The sequence below is a fragment of the Chrysemys picta genome, unplaced genomic scaffold (assembly GCF_011386835.1).
Source record: "Chrysemys picta bellii isolate R12L10 unplaced genomic scaffold, ASM1138683v2 scaf3142, whole genome shotgun sequence".
Classification (NCBI taxonomy): Eukaryota; Metazoa; Chordata; order Testudines; family Emydidae; genus Chrysemys; species Chrysemys picta.
Window position 1 is genome coordinate 1 of NW_027055844.1, and position 6908 is coordinate 6908.

Sequence of the window (6908 nt, forward strand, 5' to 3'; positions counted from 1 at the left end):
TGAACACGGGAAGCTCAGAATTCCTGCAGCTTTGAGACATTTGTCAGACATCAGCATTGTCTACAAATTTTGTCTCTTGACAACTGTGTATTTTAGAATGATTGATGATAGAGTGTGTGTGTGTGTGTGTGTGTTTCTCGATATAACAGTTGGATATTTTGGACTAGGAGGTTGTGAAACAAAAGGAAAATAATTAGAAGCAGCAACGGTTTTATTCATGTTCTTTGGGTGACTTCTATCCTGTGTCAAGATCTGCTATGGGCAGGCAACAGGGAACTGGTTGCTGCTCCCTGGTTCCATATCCTGAGCCAGCTAAGTACTGCTGTGATCTGTGCCAGCTGGGAGATGTCCCAAAAGGATTGTCTGCCCTCTGAGGATTGCCAAGAGTGCAGTTTGTGTTCCTAACCACTGTAAGTGCTTAGAAACCAAGGCCCAACTTTCCAGAGTCTTCATGGGACTCAGATGGGTAGTATGCCACATCACACTACTCTCAGTTTATTGACTTAATCGACTGTTTTGTAACTAATGTTTTGTTGTAGGAAATGAAGAAGGAAAAAAACCTTCTTTGCTGCCAGTCTGATGAAAAAACACAAAAAATCCATCAGCTGGAAGAAGCACTAAAAATAGCCCAACACCTTCTAAAAGAGACCCAGAAGGATGCTGAAGAGATGAAAAGTGAGTGACACATTTCTACCTATTTAAATCCCATTAGAAACTATTACTTCAGTGTGGGAGATCTGTAAACTTCATTATAAATGGTGATTTGAAGCATCCCCAAGAAATAATAAGTTCCCACTGTGTGATATAGTTCAATTAACTTTCAGCTAATACACGCAATTCTCTTTCCAAACTGAGATTTATACAAATATACTAACTCATAAAATTATATGGTTTTAAAGCAATTAAAAATGAGGACTAAATATGTCCCAAACAAAACTATATGGTCAGCAAAACAATGTGCTCCTGTGTTTTAAAATCCCAAGCAAACAAATATACCTCAAACTGTTATCCTTTAGCTTGTATATGGACTCCATCAAGCTAAAACGTGATGAAATGTTACCCGCCGAGCCTTAATTTGACTTTTCCCTACATTTGTCTATCTGGTTGGGAAAATGCATTTTGCAGACTGAGGTTTAAGAGAACAGGTAATTCTGCTAACTAGCCATTGTAAAGAAGGAGACTGCTCCCACTTATCGCTGTAGAAGTCTAACCTCACTTAATGAGATTTCAAAATTAAATTTATGGACCTAGTCCTGCTCCTATTTTAATCAGTATTTCTGCACTCTCCAATCCATGAGGCCATCCAAATAACTGCTTTGCATTTTGATCTTATTCTTGGCAAGTGGCAGCACTTTCGGCTAGCTAAGAAAATGTAATGCCTTCCAAGTCCATTTTCTTGCTTTCGCTATCTTTTATCTGTGGTTCTTAAGGTGTCAAATGGGAGCATTCTCTCAGTTTTCTGGAGGGAATAATTATGAACAAAAAAATAAGTCAGAAGATGTTTGTGCTGTAGCTCTTCACTGCACCCAACAATAACTTGTCCTAATTGAAACATAACTGAATGTGGGTGCCCAGAGTCCTAGACTGTCACTCTTAACCCCCGGACAGTTCTTCCTCTCTAAGAAGTCTCTGATTATCCTCTCTAGTTATACCTTTTCCCCCTTGTAATGGAGTGGGACTCACCCCTGCAGTGCCTCCTTCTGGTCATCCAGGGACTTAGCTCATTTCTAGCCAGAGCACCCTCTGATGGTCACCATCCTGCTCGACATTAGCCCCCGTGTCCCTCCCAGACCCTGGTGTCCTCCCCTTTCAGGGTCCTGCCCCCAGCAGTAATCCACTATCTAGGGATTCCCACCCAGGGGAATCCCCACCCCCTATCCTCCACCTTGCCTCGGTGGCTACTGCCAGTCACCATCTAGCCCTGTTTCACTAGGGCCGGCTGCAGTCTGTAATGGCCACTCATCATTGGCAGGGGACTTTGGACCTGCTGCCTTTCCCTACAACTCAGTACCTCTCTGGGCCTTGGACAAGGCCCTGCAGCCCGGGGAGTTGTCAGCCTGGAGCTCCCCAGCTCCTCTGGCCTTTCCCTAGCCCTGCTTCATTCCAGTACCCTTAGCTTCCCCAACAGCTAGGTCCCTCTCCCTTCAGAGCTAGAGGAAGATTGACTGAGTGTTTGGCTCACAGCCCTTTTATAAGGGCCAGCTGTGGCCTGATGGGGGCATGGCCCAGCTGTAGCTGCCTCCCCAATCAGCCCAGGCTTGCTGCTTTCCCCAGCCACAGCCCTCTGCAGGGTTGTTCCAATCCCTTCCGGGCTAGAGCGGGCAACCGCCCCGCTACACTCCCCTTTGAATCACCACCCTAAATAATCCTTCTCCATCCTATGGGTTGACATAGTTCAAATATCTGTTGATTGCTATCATTTCCCTTCCCCTCTCTGTGCCCCTCTTTCTCACCAAGTTCTGGGTCTTGGAGACATTGAATTTTCCTTGTCCTGTAGGAAGGGAATGCGTAGTCTTGTTTTATATGGTAAGTTGGTGTTATTCAATAGAATTCTCTTTGCAATACAGGAAATCTCTTGTATTGTCTGTCTCTCTTAATTTTACTCCATACATCAGTCCATCAAACACCTTGATCATTTTTATATATTCTGGATTTTGAAGACAGGAAAATGGACAAATAGGGCACCAAAATTCTTTATCTAGCCATTGATACTGTTACCTGTCAACCATGAGTTTCAGAGTACAAGCCATCAGACCTCAGTGAAGATGGGCTGTAGAAACAGAGTTACAATTGTGAAGCATAGAGCGATTTGACTAGCAGTATGTTCTTTCTGCAAAACTGAATTCTGGCAATGCTATACAATGTCATGGTTTGGGAATAAAGGCAGTTTTAGAACACATACGTAATTATATTCTGAAATATTAAGAAAATGTATTGCTAGGTGAAAAATTGAAAATTGTCAATATTGCCAGTTTATAGTGTTACCCATAAAAGCTAATATTGCATATTTGACATTGTTTGCTTTCACAAATTAACCACTTAATTTTTTGTATTACTATAGATAAGAGTTTGTCTCAGAAAATAGAACTGGAAGCACAAGAAGCCGAGCTTCAGCATTTAAAAAGCAACAATAAATTGCTCCAGGATTCAGTCCAGGAGCTACAGCTTGAAAATGGAACGCTTAAGGACATTAACAAGGCTTTAGAAGAAGAAAAAGTAGACTTACTAGAAACAAACATAAGTTTTTCATATAGTTTAATAAGGCATTTCATACTTAAGCTTTTAAGAGCCAAAATATTTATTTGTGTCCTTTTTAATATCTAGTCTCTATTCTAATATAACATTTGCTATAACTTCTCCATTAGTAGCATGGAAATCTCATTAAATCTGTTACCTTATAAACTTCTGGCTATCAAAGATACAGGAGGTCTTTAGCGGGACACCTGAAAACATGATAAAATGTGCAGGTTTTGTCTGTTCCGTGGCCCAGCTTTTCTCCTCATTTGGAACAAAGAGGTGATTCCTCTCACCTGTAGAACTGGGAGGTGGACCAGTGTTGTTGCTGAAGGCTCCAGGACTAAGCTCCATCCTTCACCTCAGGCCACCAGAAATTGTGTCCACCAGCAGAACAAGTTGGCGGTTCAGTTTCTCCCAACAACTTTGCTTTATCATTAATTTTTGTTCATTTTTCTGCTATATTGATTTCATTTCAACTTCTTGCTCCTCTTTCTCTCTCCTCAAGTAACTTCTCTGGATCCGCAAACGCAGCACTTCTCAGTAACTCCCTTTGACCACTAGTGCAGTGGTAGAAAAGCCCTGCAAAATCAAGCTAAGTCCAAGTAGTTCAGTGGGCAGCTTTTTAGGGGTCTTAGAGGGTAACCTACGTCTCGCTGCTACAAGCCACCAACCCTTGCTGTGTGAGGGGATGGGGCTTTGTTGGGCCAGCGCACTAGTGCCCTGCATGCGCACATAAACACACCCATTTGAAGCCCTGACTCCATTGTGAGAAGGAGCATGAGGATTCTCAAGGAGATGAGAACCCCACATAGTCTACTCAGGAATAACACTTGGAAACTCCATATGCTCTGGGTCCCAAAAAGACAAATGGAATTGTCCCCTTTGTAAGGAAGTAATATGTATAATTAATGAGCAGGAAGTATAAACATCAGGCTTTAAATCTTGTCTCTTGCCTTCCCATCCTTAGGATGTGTTTGCTGGGGTTTTCTCCTACATGCGGGTCTCCTGGAGTGCTCTGTATCAGACTCACTGCCCCCTCCCACCCTGGAGTATATCTGGGTGTGCAGAGACACGTGTTACTTCTGTGAAGCCCTGTCTCAGGTGGCAGGGTAATGTAAATTGTTCATCTCTGCTTTTCAACCTGGGATCCTCTTTCAACCAGGGAAGGGGGCCCAAATTTGAGGTCACAATGGAGTGGGAATTGTCCCTGTCCGTTTATCAGGTGAAGGACCCAGGCTTTACCAGGGAAAGGAGTTTGGAGTCTCCTCCCCCTCTCCATAGGCTTGCTCAGCGTTGAAGGATTAAAGAGCACTTTAGACAGTGTGTGCCCAGAACAGAGGCACATAAGAATTCCATTCCTTATGTAGCTGCACCATCAGGGGATTACAGAGGCATCAAGGAGAAATCCCTTCCCATGTTCAAAATGGCTCCTGCTTTACTGAGTAAAAAGCCCCAAGTGGTACTAATTCTCTTCGGAAGGGTGTAGAGAGACACCCTTTCAGGCACCTGGGGCCATCTAGCAAGCTATTCCAACAATCAGCATTTGTCTCAGTACTCCTACTTAGTTGAGAGATGCCCAGAGCAGGGTGATTAGCGTGCTACCTCACTTCTGTAAACAATCGGGGGAAGTACCCCATGGACAGAACCACACAAAAAAGAAATCCCAAACCCACATGACTCTCTCAGCACTGGAAGCCAGTGTCTTGAAAAAAACCTCAATAATAATAAACTATCTAGTTTCTCATGCTTTCCTCCTTTGAGATCATCATTTCCGGTTAAAACTAGATGTTAAACTAAAATGTAAGGAAAATTTGAAAGTTTGGGGAACCTAAGTGCAGCAGTAGTCCTACCAGAGAGAGACATCGCCATGCCTCCACTTATGGTGCAAAGGAAACAATACCTTACTTGCCAGGGTCTGTACTTCAAAATTAGACCGTGTTTAAACATGTCTTTTCACTCTGCCCCTAAGATTAACCATAACTGACTGATGTGATATTAAACATAACAGTGCAGTGTCTACACTGCATGTTGTAACACCATGTTAATGAACACATTAATTAATACCTTGTGAAACTTCCCACTGTAGACGTGCCCCTATTGTCTTTAAACTGCTTCTACTACCTCATTATGTCACACGCAACTTGTGAGAGCATATCAGTTCTGATGTATGCAGAATTTCCATCTAAATTATTAATTAAGTGATTCTTCTTATGACAGCACTATTTTTGCTAATAATTTAGAGAGGCGTTTTTAGTTTTTAAACCTGTCCATCTAGGTGAATTTCTTCTTATCAATTCCCTCTGCATTTTCTAGCCTGCAGTCTTTTTCTACTTCCATTTGTGGGGAATGACGGACTGTAGTTCTGTGCTCTCGCTTCAGAAATAAACACATGAAAAAACACAGTGTGGAGCCTGTATTGTGGCAAGCAGGCACTGAGTTACAGTGCTCACTCCATGCCCAGCTAATGGAGCACTGTGCTTGATATTTACGTTATCCTGAAGCGTGTTTTATAAGGCTGCCAGATATCCACCATCCCTTTATTTTGGGATTCCAATGCACATAGGGTGGACAAACCTGCCTGGACCACATGCTTTTCAGCTGGGTTTTGTCATTTGGTTGTTTTGAATATTCTATTTAGATTATTATTTCTCTATCAAGGAAATCTACACACATGTAGCTTTCCAAGAAACATGACTTTTATGTTTCTCTGTTGGAATTAGAAGCTGCTATAATTCAATTGTATATTACTAAGTGAATCTATTATACAAATGCATATTATAACTTTTGTCTGGTTTTTTAGTTGCACTGAACTTTTAATGACAGGTGAGATGCCATTAGTGAGAGTATAATGCTTATACAGAAGAATGAAGTTTCCTATTAGCAACTACAAACAATTTTTTATTTTATAGTTGGACAATCAGAAGTCTTCAATTCAACTGAAGAAGCAAAATGGATTTGCTTGCAGTAAAATGAAGACGTGGATGAAATCCTGTAAGCAGCTAGAGAAGGGAAAAAAAAGTTGCAGAAACAAATTGCTGAACATGGTGCTCCATTAAAGGAGCAAAAGCCAAGTATGGGGTAGTTTTAAGAAGGAAATGCTCTACTAGAATGTTATTATAAGGCCGCAAATCATTCATGGAATTCACGGTTTCTGTGACCTCTGTGAATTTTGCAGTGCTGGTGCAGCTGATCCCAGGACCACCCCATCAGCTGGGGAAGCCCAGGAGCCAGCCGCACTGGCCGTTGCTCCGGCAGCACTAGGCATGGTCCCTGGTGCTGCCCTGGAGCAGGAGTCTGGGACTAGTGGCAGCAGGATCCTGGGCATCCCCCCCAGCAACAGCGTCACCCTGTTCTCTCTCCCCCACTCTCCAGCAGTCTTCAGGATTGTCCCCCCTCCCAGTAGGTAAGATTTAGTCACAAATATTTTTAGTAAAAGTCATGAACAGGTCATGGGGCCGTGACTTTTTGTTAATTGCCCGTGACCTGTCCATGACTTTTACTAAAAATACCCGAGACTAAAACATAGGCTTAATCATGATCCTCAGCTGGTGTAAATCATTATAGTTTCTGAAGCTCTGCCATTCACACCGGCTGAGAATTTGGCCCAAGATCTGTCTCCTCAAATTTCAGAGTCTCCTTCTATGTTATGAATATAGATTTCCAATGCCTAT

At 42.5% G+C, this 6908-nt stretch overlaps 1 long non-coding RNA gene across 1 annotated transcript; it reads left to right on the top strand.

Annotated features, from left to right (window-relative positions):
- The first annotated feature begins 82 nt into the window (after positions 1-82).
- Positions 83-4631, top strand: LOC135980416 (uncharacterized). The gene is made up of 2 exons (XR_010597495.1): positions 83-675; positions 3062-4631. It is a non-coding gene; the product is annotated as an uncharacterized LOC135980416 (long non-coding RNA).
- Positions 4632-6908: the final 2277 nt, after the last annotated feature.